At 35.6% G+C, this 21712-nt stretch overlaps 1 protein-coding gene across 15 annotated transcripts in view; it reads left to right on the forward strand.

Moving 5' to 3' along the window:
* Positions 1-21712, forward strand: part of BAZ2B (bromodomain adjacent to zinc finger domain 2B) — a 311231-nt gene that overhangs the window by 120220 nt on the left and 169299 nt on the right. The gene's annotated exons all lie outside the window — the stretch shown is intronic.

The following is a 21712-nucleotide window of genomic DNA, read 5'->3' on the forward strand; positions in this document are numbered from 1 at the left end:
TAAAGTAATTTTGGTTTTGTTTAATAAATTTCACAAATCTATTTACGTTTGTCATAATTATTGTTGATAATTGTTTTAATTATCAAATTATTGTTCTTAAATCTGTTAAGAGATCCTTGTGATGTAAAAACAGTATTAAGTACTCGGAATATAAGAAGGAAATAATGAGCTTCTTAGTTTTAATCCTAAAGCTGGCAGTCACTCCATCTGTGGTCTTGGGACAATCATTTAAACTGCTTTACCTCAGTTTTCTTGTGTACTGTCCATATGAGTGTTAAGTAAAATGTGTATGTTTATTTCTTTATGTTAGTATAAACTATAAAGAAAATAGTTTTCACAAGTATTTTGTAAAATGGAGAACTGACTCTGGAGATAGAGTAGGAAAACATTTAGGAGTCACAGTAGACAGGGAAATAATAGAAAAATTATTTCAATTGTAAAACAATAGAAAAATTATTTTCATTATAAAATAAGAGAAAACAGGGTTTAAAATAAACACTATGTAATTGGCTTTTTAATTTGGACAGAATTGTTAGTTTTGCTCAGTTCTTAATATAACATTAGCAAAAGATACTTATTGTTGGATATATGACTGAAATGAAAAGTGAAAAGCTTGGAAGTGATTTAGTAAAGAGTCACAAATGTACTTAAATCTTTTTCTCAAAAGTCTTATTTCTGGAAATAAGATGATTCAGAGCAGAGGGAAGAATGTGTGTATATATATTAAAGGCCTGTAGGTGTAGTTCATCTAAATAGTAAGATGTTTGATTTTTAAACTCTAGTATTAGGTATCCTGGCCATGTAAAAGAAGACATGAAATTATTAAACATTGAAGGAAGTTACCAAAGATAGTTTTAGAACCTAACATCCAGAAATATTTAAAAATATTCTGGGAATAATAGAAGTATAATTTTGCTTTTATTGAGAGAGTTAATGTACCTTCTTTTGCAAAATGCTTATCAAAATTATTTTAGGTAACAATAATTTTTAATATAAACCATTGGTGCTTTTTAGGAGTTTCTTAAGACTATGTTTAGTGAATATTTTAGTTTAATCAAGTTATTGAAGTAGGACTATTTAATTTGTAATAACAAAAAAATAATTTGTAGTAACAAATAATAGATGTCAATTATTGACTGCTTAATATATAACAATCACTGGGCCTAATTCTCTTGTCTGAGATGCAAACTTTTACCTTTACCCTTTTATAGTTCTTTGGGGCTGGGCCTGAGAAGTAAATTAAAAAATGTAGATCAACAGGAGAAAAGCATACTAATTTATTTAAAGAAGTTTTGTGTGACATAGGAGTCTGCATAAGAAATGAACACCCAAAGAAATGGCAAAACCTACTTGTTTTATATTAAGTTGAACAAAGAGAGGCAGTTGTGGAATATGTGACTATGTGCAGAGGCTAAAGGGAGAGAATTATTTTTAACAAAGTCTGTGTAGAATTATCTCAGTCTCAACTTTTTGTCCTTGACGATAAGAATGTTGCTTTCCTTCTGATATAGGAGGACATCTTTCATAGAGGAATTACATTTTTTGCTTTTAAGCAAAAGAAGGAAGGTCAGAATGTTTTCCTTATATTAGCTGTTTTTCAAGTGCCTTTAGCTCAAAATAGTCAATATGCTAGAGTGACACATTCTGAATCACTATTACCTGCATTTTATATTTGTAATAATCACATGAGATTCAGATGCCATCATTACTCCTCTGTTTTTACTGATAAGGAAATGGTTGTAGGGAACTTAAATAATTTCAGCAGTGTTCTTATAAGTGCCAGACCCAGACCAAACACACTAACAGAATCCAGAATCCAGAACTCAGTCTTCAGTGTCATGCCTTTAAGCTTTGTGTTTATATTTTGGAGATAATAAAGATGCTTACACCTTGATGTAGATAGTTTTATTTTTTTCATCAATTTATTAAATAATGCCGAGTACTTACTAGGTGTCAGGCACTGTAAGGAAGTACCAGCGCTACTAATGGAAAGTAAAATAAAATTCCTTGTTTCAAGAAATTTACAGTTTAGTTGAAAAGACAGAAAATTAACAGGCTATTTAGTACAGTTGATAACTGATATAATAGTGGTCAGTTTAGGATGCTAAAGGCAACACAGGAAGTATCTAATGTATTCTTTTATTCACATTTTTATTTGCATTTTTGGTGCTATTTTGGGTACATGGGATATATCAGTAAATAAAACTTTTCAAAGCTCTCTACTCTTATGGAATGTATAGTGGGGATGCAGATAAACAATAAGCATGATAAAGTATGTAACACATTTGAAGTTGGCAAGTTTTATGGAAGATAGAAAAAGTAGAGCAGAATAAGAAGGCTATGGTGGTGATGGGTTGCAGAGGTTGAGGAAGGATTTATAGGAAAGGTGATATTTGAGCAAAGACCAAGGAATTGGTCAGCTATGTGGAATTCTTTGGGAAGAGACTTCCAAGCAGAGGACTTGAGGCAGGGGCTCAGAGTGTTCAAAGTAGTGGACCGTGTGATTAGAGCAGAGCGAGGGAGAAGGGAGGGTAGAGAAGGTATTGACAGAGGTAATTGATGGAAGAGTCAGATCATGTAGGGCTTCACAGAACTCTGTAGTGAGTTCAGGGAGCCATTGCAGGGCTATCAGTAAATCTGGCTTGTACTTCATTTTTTCTTTTAATTTTTTTTAAAGATTTTATTTGAGAGAGAGAAAGAGCAGGGGGAGGGGCAGAGAGAGGGAAACAGTCAGACTTCCCGCTGAGCAGGGAGCCAATGGGGGGCTCAACCCCAGGGCCCCGAGATCATGACCTGAGCTAAAGGCAGACGCTTAACCAACTGAGCCACCCAGGTACCCCTGGCTTGTACTTTTAAAGGATCACTGCAGTTTTGCTGTGTTGAGAATAGACTATATAGGGAGACATTGACCACTAGTTAGAAGGCTCATAGAGTAATCTAAGTGACTGAAGTTTGACAGCAGTCAAATTCTGAGGTTTTTAAGGTACAACCAAAAAAGTCTTTTGGTGGATTGGATGTGGGATATGAGAGAAAGAGAAGACAAAATGACTCTAAGGTTTTGGCTGAGAAACTGGGGAGGATGGTTTTGCCGTTGGCTGTAAGATAGGGAAGGTATTTAGATGGAGCAACTTCGGGATAGAAATGGGCAATCAGGACTTTGGTTTTGGATGTGGTAGATTTTTAAGTGTCTAGTAGATATGCAAGTGGAGATTGTGAGAAGGCTTTCCAGAGGAGATACCATCTAAATTGAGGCTGAAAAATGAATTTGACTTACCTGGTCAAAGAGGTGCCTTATGATGAGATTCAAGAGCATTCTTTATACACTTAAATGAATCTTAGCATTTTCTGCTTTACATATTTACAAACTACAGAGTAACATCTAAACATCTGAAAAGTTATAGTATTTTTAAAATTAATAAAATTGCTTATTTCAAAGAACAATTTATTCTAGATAGTTTAATTTCCAGAATATTTCAGTGTCTATTATATTAATGAGTTTGAGTTGTACTGGGTGCATTTACAAATGTTGATTCTCACCATAGTGCCATAACATAAACATGATTCCCATTTTACACTTGGAAAAATTGGTTCTGATGGAGATTAAAATTGCCTGAGGTCATTGATATATTAAGTGATGGGTCTGTATTCAAATCTAAATCTTTAGATTCTGTTGCCTATGCTCATTATTTTAAAAGTATATGATATATTAAACTTTGTAAAACTTTAAACTTCTGTTTAAGGTCTCAGGGAGTTGTCTTTTTTTGTTATCCTTATTGTAACATAGTGATACCCTTGGGACATAAGGCTTATAGATTCTCCATCATAGAGTTAAGCTGTTTGTTGGGGTTTTTTTGAATGTCTGCACAACTTTCAGTACAGTTACCTATTACAGACTGTCCCTCCACTCTTAGCCCTATCCCCATGCCTAGTGCTTAATACGTGTTTAGAAAATTACAGCTGCCATCATCATCATCTTTATCCCTGTGACCTTGGGAATCACAATCCAAGCTTGTTTGAGTCATGTGGAAATTATAAAACCTCAGAGATTAAGGGCATGAGGACTTTTTAATAAAGATTGAGTTTAACTCATGTATTTATCTGATGGAAACCCATTTTTGTTTCTTTCCCTTTATTGGCTATTTTCTAGGGAAGTGAATTTGATAAATAAATTTGATACATTTCTAGTCAGCTGTGTTTCTAACTAGAAAAGCAATCTTCTCTGAGATGTCAGTGGATATTTTCACTGTAAAAGTGAATATAAGTCGTTCTACTTCAGTAGGGACTGGAAACATAGTTGTTCATTGAAACAGATTTACTTTTGAGGTAATGATGCTGCACTTTAAAACTTACACATTTGCCTTTAGATCAAAATATAATTTATATAATGTATGATACGTTTTTAAAAACATACTGAAGAGAATGTCATTCAGACATCCTGCAGGAAAGAAATATTTTAACAAAAGCATTTTGCACATTTTTATTTTTTTTAAGAATTTTTATTTATTTGTTTGACAGAGAGAGAGAGACAGATCACAAGTAGGCAGACAGGCAGGCAGAGGGAGAGGGAGAAGCAGGCTCCCCGCTGAGCACGGAGCCTGATGCGGGGCTCGATCCCAGAACGCTGGGATCATGACCTGAGCCAAAGGCAGACACTTAAGCAACTGAGCCACCCAGGTGCCCTGCATTTTGCACATTTTTAAAAGTACCAATTAAAAAAACAAAACAAAACTCCACTGTGGATTAAAATAGCCTATAAGCCTAACAGGTTTTTAAGCATATACTAAGGACATAAGTAGGAAATTTACCTAGTCTTTATATTTCTGTTCTATAACTATATGGCTTTATTCCAAGTACACTATTTTATACATTTCTCAATTTTTTAGGCTATTTTTTCAAAGGAACGAAAAAAAAATATTTATTTTTCTATTTCTTTTTTCTAAAGTTTTCCTTTTCCTTTATTTTATGCCCCAAATACTTATGTATAATTTAAGACCACTATAATTATTAAATGGGATTTTTCATTAAATAAAAATTTTGGATGGTTGTTGTAATTTTATTATTTATATAATCTCGTATTTTAGTTAATTCTTTTTTTTTTTAAAGATTTTATTTATTAGAGAGATAGAATGAGAGATAGAGAGCACGAGAGAGGGAAGAGGGTCAGAGGGAGAAGCAGACTCCCTGCTGAGCAGGGAGCCCGATGCGGGACTCGATCCTGGGACTGCAGGATCATGACCTGAGCCAAAGGCAGTCGCTTAACCAACTGAGCCACCCAGATGCCCTATTTTAGTTAATTCTGTTTAGGATTAGAAGTAAGTATATCTGAAACGTATCTACTTAGGAATAAAAAATACTAGTATATATGCCAGATGTTTGTATATTCTTCGCCTGTTTTATTTTTTGCTTGGACAGTGTCTTTAATTCATTTGGGGAAAAAGAAAAATGGTCAGTCAAAAATTGTTCTGGTAAAAGTATCCTACTGCCTATTTTTAATAATTATACTTAACTAAATCTATTACATCCTTGATTAATTGTGGCATGCCCAGGGAATGAGTATTCTGATTATTTTTTGAGACTGCTTTCTCTTAACATTTGTTACTGAAGTTTTTACTCTATGTATTTGTGCAAGTGTAATAATGAATTATTTTTTGAAGATTTGAAGATGGCAGAGAGCTACTGGGTCCTCTTTAGACAATTTGAGCTACTACTAATCTTGTTTGGTAAACAAAATACAAACAAATATTAAATATGGATCTTGATTTGATAATAAGAGCAACTAATCTTGCTTTATCAACAAAGCATAATCAAATATTAAATGTGTAACAGTAATTAAAAAACACTAGTGATGACAAAAAGAGGATAAGGTTAATAGCATGCTGAGTAATATAAACAAGTAAAATATTATGATTTGAGAGTACGAGAAGGGTCACTAGGATGACCAGGGAAGGCTGGAAAAAAAGAAAAGAGATCTGAACTTCAGGCTTTGAAGAAAGACTTAAAATATTAACTTTCATAATGTGTTTATTGACATATTTCACACCCTACAATTTATAATTCACCCATTTAAAGTATATAATCCAATGTATTCCACATTATTAAGTTTTTTAAGTTGTGGAAACGTATGTAACATAAAAGTTGCCATTTTAACTACTTTTTTTTTATTTTTTATGTTTAAAGATTTTATTTAGTTGAGAAAGAGAGCAGAAGCAGGGGAAGGGGGAGAGGAAGAAGCAGGCTCCCCACTGAGCAGGGAGCCCAGTGGGATCATGATCTGAGCCGAAGGCAGATGCTTAACTGACTGAGCCACGAAGGCACCCCTTAACTATTTTTTTAAAAAGATTATTTGAGAGAGAGAGCACGTGCCAGGGCATGAGCAGGGGGAGGGGCAAGAGGAGGAAGAGAATCTCAAGCAGACTCCCTGCTGAGCTCAGAGCTCTACGCAGGACTTAATCTTACAACCCTGAGATCATGACCTGAGCGGAAATCAAGAGTGGTTGCTTAACTGACTGAGCCACCCAGGCACCCCTTTATTTTAACCATTCATTGGCATTAATTACATTTACAATGTTGTGCAACAGTCACCACTCTCTATTTCTATAACTTTTCATCACCCCAAACAGAAATACTCTAATGATTAAGCACTAATTCTCCATTCCCTCCCTTTCCCCAGCCCCTGGTAAACTTGAATCTACTTTCTGTCCCCATCAGTTTGTCTATTCTAGATATTTTCTGTAAGTGAAATCATATAATAATTGTCCTTTTGTGTCAGGTTTATTTCACTTAGTATAATGTTTTCAAGTTTCGTCTATGTTATAGCACGTATTGGAACTTCATTGCTCTTTAGGGCTCAGTAATATGCCATTATCTATCTATCACAAATATGACAAATATATGTAGGTATGTATATATCACATTCATCCATTCATCTCTTGATGGATTTTTAAATGTACAGCTATCTGTTCAAGACAGTGCTTTCAATTCTTTTCAGTGTATGTAGGTGCCTTGGAGTGAAATTGCTAGGTCAAGTGGTAATTTTATGTGTAGCTTTTTGAGGAACTGCCAATCTGTTTTCCACACTGACCACATCAAGGATTAACTTTTACTCTGTTATAGAGTATGTAAAAGGTTACACTGAATGAATACTGGCTTCAGCACATAATGTACTTTTTTTTTTTTTTTTTAAGATTTATTTGTGAGAGAGAGAGTGAGAGAACACAAGCAGGGGGAGCTGCAGAGGGAGAGGGAGAAGCAGACTTCCGGCTGAGCAGGGAGCTCAATGTGGGGCTCGATCCCAGGACCCTGAGATCATGACCTGAGCTGAAGGCAAATGCTTAATGGACTGAGCCACCCAGTTGCCCCACATATACTTTTCTTAAAAGGAAAAGAGAAAAAGGAAACATGTATGTGTAAAAAGCCCCTCTTAAAGTTAATTTTAATAAAATAAGCCTTCTGGTTGCATCTCATTCCAATTTTGCTGTAATGTTTTATAGAATATGGTCATTAAATTTCTGTTTCTCCATTCCGAAGAATCTACTGTGAAAGGATAAGTATGGCCATTTCCACAAGTAATTAGTGTAACTTTAGTGTAATTCTGCCCAATGTTCAGATTTTTTTTTTAGTGTCCTTTTTCACATTATAAAGTAAAATCATTCTTCTATCTAACTGGAAAATAAACACAATGCACCTTTAAGCCAAAAGACAGCCTTATTTCACTGGCTGGATAAGGTCATATAACCCAGGAAATGGGAAGCAGTATTAGAATAGGGAAACTTTTTGACCTAATTACAAACATCCCTAGGAAGGATATATAATATAACAAGCACATAAACAATAATTAATTACACTTGTGGATTCAAATATGGAAATAGTAATAACAGTTATAATTGGTCACCTTAATAAGAATATTGTTTAGTACATCAGAGAAGTAATTTCTGGAAATAGAAGGAAGACTAATCAGAAGCTTCCTTTAAATTTCTCATCAAAGGTGCTTGCACCTGGATGGCTCAGTTGGTTAAGTGTCCAACGCTTGACTTTGGCTCAGGTCGTGATCTCAGGGTCATGAAATCAAGCCCCAGGGTGGGCTCTAGGCGCAGCAGGGAGTCTGCGTGAGATTCTCTCCCCCCCCACCCCGCTTACTGAGTGTTTCCACACATAAGTAGGAACTGAGAATGAGATTATGGGGTCTCTAAGTCATCAACAAAGGTTAAACTTGGAGAAAGCTTTTGAGGAAAAAAGTTTCCACTTGGTTAAAACCAAAAAGATAATACTTGAACATAGAATTGTGGTTGATTTAAATACTTTGAATAAGCTACTGAAAATTAAATAATTAGATAAAATATTTTAAATGTGACATTGCTAAGCTGATAAGAAAGTAAAGAATTTAAAAGGATCAAAAACTAAGTGAAGCAGAAAATTTAAAGAGGAGGATTAGAAGGCAATATTGTTAAAATGTCCATAGTATTCAAAGTGGTCTTTAGATTCAGTGTAATTGCTATCAAAATCTCAATGGCATTTTTTACAGAAATTGAAAAAAACAATTCTAAAATTCATATGAATGAATTAAATTCATTAAGATCACAGAGAGCCAAATCAATCTGTAGAAAGAAGAACAAAGCTGGAGGTATCACACTTCCTGATTTCAAAATTTCAGGTGAATGGATAAAGCTACAGTAATCAAAACAGTACAGTACTGGAATAAAGACAAACATATAGACCAGTGAAACAGAATAGAGAGCCCAGAAATAAATCCATGCATATATAGTCAACTGATCTTTGAAGAGGTTGCTAAGAGAACACAATAAGGCAAAGCTAGTCTGTTCAGTAAGTGGTAATGGGAAAACTGCATATCCGTATGCAAAAGAATGAAATTGGACCCTATATTCTATATAGGGACCCGATATTACACTATACACAAAAATCAACCAAAATGGATTAAAGACTTAAATGTAAGACCTCAGGTTGTAAAACTCCCAGAATAAAACTTAGAGAGGAAAAACTTCATAACATTGATCTTGGCAATGATTATTACAGATATGTCACCAAAAGCATAGGCAACAAAAACAAAAAGGAGTAGGAGTACATATAGCTAAGAATCTTCTGGACAGCAAAGGAAACAGCAGAGTGAAAAGGCAATATATGGAATGGGAGAATATACTTGTAAACCACATATGTGATGACAAGTTAATCTTTAAAATATATAGCTGACCCTTGAACAACATAGGTTTGAAGTGTATGGGTCCATTTACACATGGATTTTTTTTCATTAAATGCAGTGCAGCATTGTAAATGTATGTTTTCTTCCTAATGATTTTCTTCCTAATATTTTCTTTTCTCTTGCTTTAAGACTACAGTATATTATACATATACAAAATGTTTATCAACTATATTATTGATAAAGCTTTTGGTCAACAGTATGCTATTAGTAGTTAAGTTTTTGGGGAGTAAAAAGTTATACACAGATTTTTGGCTGCAGGGGGGTCAGTGCCCCTAACTCCCATGTTTTTCAAAAGTCAACTGTATAAGGAACTCTTACAATTCAATAGTAAAAAACTAGTAACTAATAACCTGATTTAAAAATGAACGAAGGACTTGAACAGACATTACTCCAAACAAGACATGCAAACAGCCAACACTTTATGAAAAGATGCCCAGCACCACTAATCAGAGAAATGCAAATCAAATCCACAAAAAGATATCACTCCACACCTTTCAGGATGGCTATTATGAAAAAAATAAAAGACAAGTGTTCTCTAAGATGTGAGGAATTTGGAACACTTGCACACTGTAGGAATGTAAAATGATGCAGCCACTATGGAAAATAGTATAGAGGTTCCTCAAGAAATTAAAAATAGAATTACCATATGCTCTAGCAATCCCACTTCTGGGTATTTATCCAAAAGAATTCAAATCAGGGTCTTGAAGACATATTACTGCTCCTATGGTTCATTCGACACTATTCACAATAACCAAGATGTGGAAATATCCTAAATGTTCGTCAACAGATGAATGGATAAAGAAAATAATTATATGAATATAATGGAATATGGTTCAGCCTTAAAAAGAAGAAAATTCTGATGTATAAGACAACATAGATGAAACTTGAGAACATTATGCTAAATGAAGTAAGTCACAGACAAATGCTGCATGATCCCATTTAAATAAGGTATCTAAAATAGTCAAATTTATAGAACCAAAGAGTGGAATGGTTGTTTCCAGGAAGTGGCAGGAAGAAGAAATGGGGAGCTACTAATCAATGGGCGTAAAGTTTCAGTTAAGCGAGGTCAATAAGCTATAGAGATCGGCTCTACAGCATCATACTGATAGTCAACAGTAATGTAGTATACACTTAAAAAATTTGTGAAGAATGCAGATTTCAGGAGTGCCTGGTTGGCCTGTCTGTAGAGCAGGCAACTCTTGATCTCAGGGTCATGAGTTCAAGGCCCATATTGGGCGTGGAGCCTCCTTAATTTAAAAAAAAAAAAAGGTGGATTTCATATTAAGTATTCTTATGACAATAAAATAAAAATTAAAAAAATTTAAAGAGGGTAAAAAAATCAGCTTTCATTTCAAGGTATCTGCTGAAACTAGTGATTGGAATGTATTTTTAGGCCATGTAATCATCCATAGTAGAAATCAAGGGTATCTTGCTATTATTTCTATTTCAAAATATCTCTGCTTTCCTTTGAGGGAAGTATGGTCCCCTTTGAACCTCACTTTTTCAAAGTTTTAAGTTTTTGGGTTTTTTTTTAAGATTTTCTTTGAGGGCACCTGGGTGGCTCAGTTGGTTAAGCAACTGCCTTCGGCTCAGGTCATGATCCTGGAGTCCCGGGATCGAGTCCCGCATCGGGCTCCCTGCTCAGCAGGGAGTCTGCTTCTCCCTCTGACCCTCCCCCTTCTCATGTGCTCTCTCTCCGTCTTTCTTTCTCGCTCTCTCAAATAAATAAATAAATAAACAAACAGATAAAATTTTAAAAAAAAGATTTTCTTGGAGATAGAGAATAAGAGAGGGGGAGAAGGAGGGTGCATGAGCAGGGGGGAGGGGCAGAGGGAGAGAGAGAGAAGCAGACTCCCCACTGAGCAGGGAGCCCTGATACGGGGCTGGATCTCAAGACCCTGGGATTATGACCTCAGCCAAAGGCAGACGCTTAACTGACTGAGCCACCCAGGTGCCCCTTAAGTTTCTTTTTAAAAGTAATTGTACCTTTAGGGACACCTGGGTGGCTCAGTCGGTTAAGGGTCTGCCTTCAGCTCAGGTCAGTGGCTCAGTCGGTAAAGCATCTGCCTTCGGCTCAGGTCATGATCTCAGGGTCCTGGGATCGAGTTCTGCCTCAGGCTCCTTGCTCAGCGAAGAGCCTGCTTCTCCCTCTGCCTGATGTTCCCCCTGCTTGTGCTCTCTTGCTCTCTCTCTGACAAATAAATAAATAAATAAAATCTTAATAAAAAACTTAAAAAATAAAAGTATTTGTATCTTTAGTATAACTGTTATCTTTGTCCCTTCTCATTTTTCTTTTTTTAATTATTTTATTATTCAGTTTAGATTACTTGCCACATGGTAGGAAGCATAAGTGAATCCTACATCTAATTTGATTCCCGGTATCTTAGTGTACTGATATACTGGATGGAGTGGTGCTTAAGATGTGTTTGTGCCAACACTGGCCTTTTCCAATATACCACCAGATGTGGACAAGTGTCTTTGTTTGCCTGTTGTTCTTCCCAGGTCTTCCTTTTTATCTTCTAAGATTGTCCAGAATTTCTTTTACCTCTTTACTCTATTGTAGTGAATTTCATTACTAAGTCAGCATTGATCTGTTGCCTAATAAATTTTCTCTAGATTTCATAGCAGATTTTTCCAGGTTTTGGATTTCTTCAATATTTCAGGCTATATTTTGGAAGCAAACCTCTGTGTTTGCTTGTTGTTGTTGTTTTGTTTGTTTGTTTGTTTGTTTGTTTTGTCCTTGGCAATATTGAGATCTCCTTTGCGGCCATCCAGATTTTCTTTGATGACCATCTACCATCTTTCAGAAGGTCCTCTTTTCTTATTATTCCAAACTCTATTTGAGGGTCTCATGAATCTTTAATTTTTATTACCATAGTTTAGTTACCTTATTATGGACACCACTACTTCTCTGTTGGTTCATCCTGCAAGGTATACCTGATATCGAGCAGGTGGCTTGTGTGTGAGTGATGGATTATTTGTCATTCCTACTAATAGTGCCAATTGTTGGACTCTTAGCTCTTTGGATATTTTATCTTAATTGTTAGATTCTTTCACTTAACCTCATTATTTTTTCCTTTTCTTTTCTTTTTTTTTTTTCCTTTTCTTTTTCTTATCCTCCTTATACCCTAGGACACAACTTACTGAGGGTGGGATGGACCCAGTACTCTCAATTATTTATTTTTGACCCCAAAAAGGAAAATATTCAGGATGTCAAAAATTGGGAAAAGGAGAGCAAGACATTGGTGGTAATGATGTTTTCCTTGCTGGCCCTGTATTATAATAGATCTATAGTTTCTGAAAGGCAGGCCCTCTTTTCTAAGCTGCAGCCTAAGTATTAAAAGTATTTTTCGGGGCGCCTGAGTGTCTCAGTCCGTTAAGCAACTGCCTTCAGCTCAGGTCATGATCTCGGAGTCCTGGGATCGAGCCCCGCATCGGGTTCCCTGCTCAGCAGGAGGCCTGCTTCTCCCTCTCCCACTCCCCTTGCTTGTGTTCCCTCTCTTGCTGTGTCTCTCTTTGTCAAATAAATAAATAAAATCTTTAAAAAAAAGTATTCTTCAAGGTTTGGGGTGTTTCTTCAACCAGGCCTACTTGTTTTTTTTGTGTGGATTTATTGCCCAAGTACCAGGAGACTTCTTCATCTCATAATAGCTAATAGAAATCTACATCATTCCTCTCTGAAAGCTTTTCTAAAGTCTTTATTTCCTAAGTAGGATCAGTTTGTTCTAATCTGTTTATTTTATTAATCATTCCTCAGATGTGATATTAAAGCTGAACTCTGTGGATATTCAGTTAGTCAGTGTGGCATATTACAATTCACATATCCTGAATAGCTGGGACGATAGGTTCCATTGCTATGTCCACTTGTGCTCTCATCATGCTGGCTCCCTCCTTTTGCGATCAAAGATAAATAATTGAGAGTACTGAGTCCATTGCCACCCTCAGGAATGTAGAGACTCAAGAAGTGATAGATAAGGGTTACCTGGTAAGGGATTCATGACTGGCTGGAGAGCCTTACCCAGGTAGTCACATGTCCTCGTAGAAACTTTTTTGGAGGTGTGGCCATCCTTTCATCCCTCCTTCCTTTCAGTATGCCTACTCTATATGTAAACCTTGGTTTAAACAATCTACTTACAGCAGCCCTTATAAAAGTTCTTTGGGAAGAGACAGAAGACGCTTGGAAAGTAGAGATATTTGGTTCAGATTTCTCTGTCCATGTTATGATAGGAGGATGACTGAGAGTTCTCACACCTGCTCTTGTTACCAACCACCCTCAAGGCGCACTTGGACACAATGTAGACAGTCTATAATATACAGTTAGCTTGTGCATCTGTAACCTATTCAGATCCTTCATTAACAGTTGTTTTTCAAGTTGTTGGTTATCAGTTCTAGTGTATAGAAGCTCTCTTTACATTTATCTGCTATTACTTGTATGAATTTGTCTCTATGTTTTATTAATTTTCCCACCTAGCTTTTGGACCATAAGATGAATTATATTTTCCTCCCATTCTCTCATGGGATCTTCTCGTCTAGGCTGTCTATGTATTTTCCTACTCTTGTACTCGTCTTAATCCCTCCTACCACCTCAGTTTAGCAGACCTTTTTTTTTCTTTTCATTTTAGTCTTATAGCATCTTTAATATTATATACCAGGCCAACAGTTCAGTGAGCACTAGTTGATTATTATTTTCATTTGAACCTCAAAATTGATAGAATTTAACGATGTTGAACTAAAGCTTTTTAAAACACTATGGCAATGGATTTCAACTCTGGTTCCCCATTGAAATCTCCTAGAGAGCTTTCCAAAACTGTTAATGCAAAGCTCCCATCCCCAGAGACTCTGATATAAGTGGTCTGAAGTTGGGCCTTGACAGAAGTATAAATATTTTTAAGATTCCCCAGGTGTTTCTAATATAGAGTTCAGAACTATTGCATTAAAGGAAGTCGAAGTAAAACTCTTAAGTAGTAAAGAATTCATTTAATAGTAAATATTTGAAAACCTAGTAAGTAAAGGCACTGTGCTAGAATTCTCTTCTACTGTGAAATAAATCATACCCTTGTTTGTTTCACTAGATTCTAACTTAAGATTTTTATTGGTCAAATTTTCTCAGAGTGGATGAGTACTTCCATTTGTAGTGGGCTTACTACTTTCATCTGAAGATATATTGTCTAAGTCATTTTTATAATGTTACACCTGTCCATCAATATTCAAAGTAAATTGATTGTAATTATATAGTAAACATGTAACTTTGTAAATCAAGTTCTATTTACTAAGGCAGATTTTGAAACATAATTGTTTTCTGCATCTTTGTTTAAAATATATGCTACCTATAGGGCACCTGGGTGGCTCAGTTGGTTGGGCGGCTGCCTTCGGCTCAGGTCATGATCCTGGAGTCCCTGGATCAAGTCCCACATCGGGCTCCCTGCTCAGCGGGGAGTCTGCTTCGCCCTCTGACCCTCCCCTCTCTCATGTGCTCTCTCTCTCAAATAAATAAAATCTTTAAAAAAATAAAATAAAATATATGCTACCTATACAGATTGAATAGCAGAAAACCAAATTAGTTCATGTGAAACTTTGTTAGAGGAATGTTCTGGACCTTCACTTTTATGTATTTGTGAATAATATTTCATATTTATATAAAATTATTTTGCTGTACAAGCAGAGTAGAATCTCATTTATCTGTCTTCAGTGGGACTCTAATGTATGTCTTAAGAGAGAGATGTTTAATATGAGACTCATAAACCTAGTGTGACTGAACAGACCTCAGGATCTTGCTATGTTTTAAGTAAAATAAAATTAGGTAACACAAGGGAATTACTAACCCTAACTCCTTTCCTGTAATGAATTTGAGAAGTTTGATATAAATACTGGAAAAGAATTGATTGGCACAAATAGATCACTAGAATGGCAAGTTAAATTTTTAGGTTTCACCAGTTTATTAAAATGAAAAGAAGGGACACCTGGGTGGCTCAGATGGTTAAGCCTTTGACTCAGGTGGTGATCTCCAGGTCCTGGGATCGAGCCCTGCCTCGGACTCCCGGCCCAGCAAGGAGTCTGCTTCTCCCTCTCCTTCTGCCTCTCCCCGTTCTTGTGCTCTCTCTCTCAAATGAATAAAGTATTTTAAAAAAAATGAAAAGAGGGGCACCTGGGTGGCTCAGTCGTTAGGCGCCTGCCTTCGTCTCAGGTCATGATCCCAGGGTCCTGGGATCGAGCCCCGCATTGGGCTCCCTGCTCAGTGGGAAGCCTGCTTCTCCCTCTCCCACTCCCCCTGCTTGTGTTCCTGCTCTTGTGCGTGCTCTCTCTCTCTCTCTGTCAAATAAATAAATAAAATATTTTTTAAAAAATGAAAAGAAGAAGCCTAAGTACCAACAGAAGAATCTGTACTTTGAATTTTATGAGTTAGGTTTTTTGAATGATAGGATAAATGTACTAATCAAGAGTAATGCTTTTGCTTTATCAAGTTCATAGTGTATTTAGAAGAAGTTAAAGTATAAAACATTGGTTTATTTTATTCAGTTTACTTAATTAGTTTGTAAAAACTTTTTGAAGAGCTTTTCTGATACTTTCTAAGGTTCATGACTTTTGGGAATTAAATAGGCCCCCAGGGGCGCCTGGGTGGCTCAGTTGGTTAAGCGACTGCCTTCGGCTCAGGTCATGATCCTGGAGTCCAGGGATCGAGTCCCACATCGGGCTCCCTGCTCAGCAGGGAATCTGCTTCTCCCTCTGACCCTCTCCCCTCTCATGTTCTCTCTCTATCTCATTCTCTCTCTCAAATAAATAAAATCCTTAAAAAAATAAAAATAAATAAATAGGCCCCCGGTTTGTCAATCCTTTTGGATATCTGTTCATTTATTCATTCAACAAAGATTCATTGAGCATATTCTATATGCTAGGACTGTTCTAGGACTCTGAAGATACCGTAGTGAACATTATATAGTCAACAATCTTGTGAGGGAGTCAGACAATAAATAGAAAAATAAAATATAGAGTAGATGGTAAATTTTAGATGGTATATTTTAGATGGATAAAATATATTTTAGATTGTAATAAGTGCTAAAGAGAAGTGGTATTGGTGATGTGGTGATTTTTAAATAAAGTGGCCAGGAAAGGCCTCATGAAGAAGGCAATGTTAGGACATTTGACCATTTTGAACTAAACTTGCAGGAGAAGGTTTAAAAAAAAAAGCATTACTAATGTATTTTCAAAAGTAGAGTCCCAAGCACATGGGAAAACTATGGTTAGAGATGTTAAATTAAATTGCCCAGTGTCAGATGCTATTAATTAGTACCATAGCTGGAAGTGCCTCCTTACTCCAAGTGCTCTTCCTTGTTATTTTGCTCTTTTATTTGGTGATGTGAAGATGAGATGTGGTTGGTTATTATATATGTTATTGTTACACCTTTCTGCTATTTATTGAGAAGATCTGTAATCACCTAAATAATTACAGTTTTTAGATGGATAAGAAAGCCTAAACAATGATAAAACTTTTGCTTATACGTATAGAATTACAGAAGACCAATAAAGATCATAATGAATAAGTTGATACTCAAAACAGGGCCTGCTTCTACGTAAGGATGAAGTAACTTTTTTCTACTATAATGGTAGTGGGATTGGGTTAACTGATCAAAGATTTGGAATATAGGATAAAGACTGTTTTGTACTAACTTTAACAAGGATATGGGGACTGTCCAACAGAGCAGCCAGAAACCTTGGAGTTAGTCTAGGGCATTAAAATAGTTATCAAGGGAATCCAGGGTCTTACACAAACAATAAATGGAACCATCAAATCAAAAAAATGAGGAAGAATGAAAAGTTGATGGAAGTGACAGAACCAGAGTAGACTCAAATAGAAACAGGAGAGTGGGTTCAAAATTAGGATCATGATTGACAAATATATGTCTAATTGCCCCTCTTAGAGGTTCTTAATATTTGTTATTGAGTTTAGAGTGATAGATTAAAGGAAATGTGTAGACCTTGCTGGCTAACATTTTTCCACTTCAGAAATTGAAAATGAATAAGTAGTTTGTTTAGTTATTGACAAGTGTATTTATGAAGACTTAAAGTTATTTCTACATTAAAAAAGTTATAAGAAATAGAGGGTTTTTTTCTATGTCTTAAGTTTCTTTTTCATTTTTTAAACTGACAATTGGTGGTAAATGTTACCATACATATGATGCAGAGATACTGAAAGAATTTTAAGGAGAGAAGTGGCAGGATCAGATTTTTATATTAAAATGATTACTATTTTTGTAGTAGGATTACTATGGCTGTGTGGAGGAGGATTGGGGAAAAGAGAGACAGACCTCGTAGAGAGGGCTATTGCAGTATTTTCAGTAAGAATTGATTTAGGATTGTAAGATAATAGTGGGAACAGAGAGAAGATGTGTAGGAAGCAGAATCAGCAGAAGAGAGTGAACACTTTATGTGGTTTAGAATCTCAGGCTTATTTTTCTTTATCAAATTCCTCTATTGTAAAAATCTAGCGAGTCACATGACCATTCTAATGAAGTTGTGGAACAAGTCTGGTAAGTCCTTAGGAACTCATAATCTTGGATAAACCTGTTCAGTTCCCAAACTGAATTAATATAGTGTTAGCAAGTTTATATTAACGTGTACACACACACACACACACACACACACACACATACAGATGCAAAATTAACTACACAGGTGAGTTCTTGAGAGGCTTTGATAACTGACACATGAAAGGTCATTCTAGGAACCTTCTACATTCAGTCTTGGATATAGAGGCTGACATGGAGAATACTGACTTTAAGATTTCAGTAGAGAATGCATTAAGTCAAATAGCATCTTATCAACATGAGATTCAAATAGTCTTTTTTTTTTATTTAATACCAGCTTTATGGACATATAATTCACATACCATACAATTCACCCACTTAAAGTATACAATTGAGTTTTTACTGTATTCACAGAGTCGTGCAACCATTATCACAATCAACTAAAACATTTTCATCATCCCAAAAAGAAACTCAGTACTCATTAGCCATAACTCTCCATTCTCCCCCAGCCTTCCCACAGCCCAGCGCAACCACTAATCTACTTTCTCTACAGATTTGCATTTCTTGAACATTTCGTATGAACAGAATCATGCAATATGTGGTCATTTGTTACTGGCTTCTTTCACTTAGCATGATGCTTTCAAGGTTCTTCCATGTTATAGCATGTATCAATATTTCATTCCTTTCTATTGCTGGTTAATATTTCATTTTGTGGATATATTTCATTTATCACTTGACAGTCATTTGGGTTATTTCCACATTCATACACAAGTTTTTCTGTGGACATATGTTTTCCTTTTTCTTGGGTATATACTTAGGAAAAGAGTTGCTGGGTCACATGGTAGCTCTGTTTAGACTTTTGAGGAACCCAAGTATTCTTTTTTTTTTTAATTTAAATTTTAGCTAGTTAATATGTAATGCAATATTGGTTTCTGGAGTAGAATTCAGTGATTCATCACTTACGTACCACACCCAGTGCTCATCACAAGTGCCCTCTTTAATACCCATCACCCCACCCACCTCCCTCCATCAACCCTTAGTTTGTTCTCTATAGTTGAGAGTCTCTTATGATTTGTTTCCCTCTCTCCTTTTCTTTCTTTTCCTTCTTCCCATATGTTCATTTGTTTTCTTTCTTAAATTCCACATATGAGTGAGATCATATGGTATTTGTCTTTCTCTGACTGACTTATTTCACTTAGCATAATATCTTCTAGCTCCATCCGTGTTGTTGCAAATGGCAAAATTTCATTTTTTGATGGCTGAGTAATATTCCATTGTATATATATATATATACCACATCTTCTTTATCCATTCATCAGTCGATGGACATAGGGGCTCTCTCCATAGTTTGGCTATTGTTGAGAATGCTGCTATATAAACATCAGGGTACATAGTCCCCTTCAAATTTGTAATTTTGTATCCTTTGGGTAAATACCTATTAGTGCAGTTGCTGGATTATAGGGTAATTCTATTTTTAACTTTTGAGGATCCTTCATACTGTTTTCCCGAGTGGCTGCACCGTTTGCATTCCCACCAACAGTATAAGAGTATTCCCTTTTCTCTGCATCCTCACCAACACCTGTTCTTTCTTGTGTTGTTAATGTTAGCCGTTCTGACAGGTGTGAAGTGGTATCTCATCATGGTTTTGATTTGTATTTCCCTGATGATGAGTGATGTTGAGCATTTTTTCATGTGTGTTAGACATCTAAATGTCTTTTTTGGAAAAGTATCTATTCATCTTTTCTGTCCATTTCTTAACCAGATTATTTGTTTTTTGGGTGTTGACTTTGATAAATTCTTTATAGATTTTGGATACTAACCCTTTATCAGATATGTCATTTGCAAATACCTTCTCCCATTCAGTAGGCTGCCTTTTAGTTTTGTTGATTGTTTCCCTCGCTGTGCAGAAGCTTTTTATCTTTTTTTTTTTTTAAGATTTTATTTATTTATCTGACAGAGAGAGACACAGTGAGAGAGGGAACACAGCAGAGGGTGTGGAAGAGGGAGAAGCAGGCTTCCTGCGGAGTGGGGAGCCTGATGTGGAGCTCAGTCGCAGGACCTGGAGATCATGACCTGAGCCGAAGGCAGACGCTCAACTGACTGAGCCACCCAGGTGCCCCAGAAGCTTTTTATCTTGATGAAACCCCAACAGTTCATGTTTGCTTTTGTTTCCCCTGCCTCTGGCGATGTGTCTAATAAGAAGTTGCTATGACTGAGGTCAAAAAGGTTTTGCCTGGTTCTCCTCTAGGACTTTGATGGTTTCCTGTCCCACATTTAGGTGTTTCATCCATTTTGAATTTATTTTTGTGTATGATGTAAGAAAGTGGCCCAGTTTCATTCTTCTGCATGTAGCTGTCCAATTTTCCTAACACCATTTGTTAAAGAGACTGTCTTTTTTCCATTGGATATTCTTTCCTGCTTTGTTGAAGATCAGTTGACCTTATAGTTATGGGTCCATTTCTGGGTTTCCTATTCTGTTCCATTAATCTGTATCTGTTTTAGTGCCAGTACCACACTGTCTTGATGACTAGAGCTTTGTAATAGAGCTTGAAATCCAGAATCATGATGCCTCCAGTTCTGTTTTTCTTTTTGAGATGCTTTGGCTACTCAGGGTCTTTTGTGGAAACCCAAGTATTCTTAACTTTTGAACATTTAAAGTAGAATATTTAGATAACCACTTTAAGCATAGTTTTGTAGTCCAAATAAGTACATATGGTTCTATCATTAGACTGCATTTATTTTAGTAATCAGTAAGCTGTTTCAAAAAGATACTTAGTTTTATTTCATTTCTCATTTTTAGAATGATTTTGTTATTGAGTTGACATTTGGATTTACTTGGTTTTAGAAATACTAAAAAAAAAATTGGCCCATAGTTATATTAATTATATCACCATATTTAACTGTTAAATATTTTCATGTATTTGGTGCAGATCGTGTTGAGACATGTTTGGGGTATATACTTAGGGCTTCTACTATAAATGTAGGCAAATTCTCTTTGAGCAGTGTATGGAGGATCTTAATTCTTCCAAATAAAAACTAGGGAGTACTATATTAATACTTGGGGCTGTTGGTATAGAAAGAAATGGACAAATTAAATGCAATTCAGAAAATAATAAAAAATTAAGAGGGAAATGGAAGAGACCTATCTGAAAGGATGTAAGTACATAATTTGACTAAATTTTACAGTTAAGAGAACAGTGAAGGGAATTATATAACTACTTGTGAATCTGTGGAGATTATCAATATCATAAAGGAGAAAACTTGATCCCTAAATTACTGAGAAAGGGAGTTATAGTCTGAACAAAATGGATTTTTTGAATAATGAAAATTAAAAAATTATGTATTCTCAGGAAAAAGTAGTTTTATTTTGGTTATCTAAAAACTAAACTGAGGGATACCTGGCTGGCTCAGTCGGTAGAGCACACGACTCCTGATCTAGGGGTTGTGAGTTCAAGACCCACGTTAGGTGTAGCAATTACTTAAAAATAAAAAATCTTAAAAAAAATAAGCTGAAAATGTCAGTGTTACCTAAAAACAAAACCTTGAGTTATACTATTATCCATAGCTAAAGTAATGATAATACTGTTTTGAGGGGTATGTTGAGAGGGGATAGCCTAATACATTTCAACATCTGTTCATGTTTACCTGTGAAATAAATCTGCTTAGAAGTGAAAATACTCTTGACATTTGTCACTTATTTTTGTTCACATTTAATTTATGAAAGAAATGGTATTAAGTTTTAATGAGCTGTTTTCCCATTCTTGTATATTTAGTTTGAAGAAAATAAAGGTATTTTCTTCTGAATTTTGGCCAGACATATAAGGACAACAGACCTAGCAGGAAGTGTGCTTAGGTACTCTCTTTACAATCCCTCTTTGAAGTAGGTATAATTAATCCCATTTTACTGGTTCACAAACTAAGACTCCACAGACACACTGGCTGTGTTTTAAATGATACAGTGAATTTATAAAATAAA

The sequence above is a fragment of the Callorhinus ursinus genome, unplaced genomic scaffold (genome assembly GCF_003265705.2).
Source record: "Callorhinus ursinus isolate GAN/ISIS: 27379988/994484 unplaced genomic scaffold, GSC_fseal_2.0 scaffold2, whole genome shotgun sequence".
NCBI lineage: Eukaryota > Metazoa > Chordata > Mammalia > Carnivora > Otariidae > Callorhinus > Callorhinus ursinus.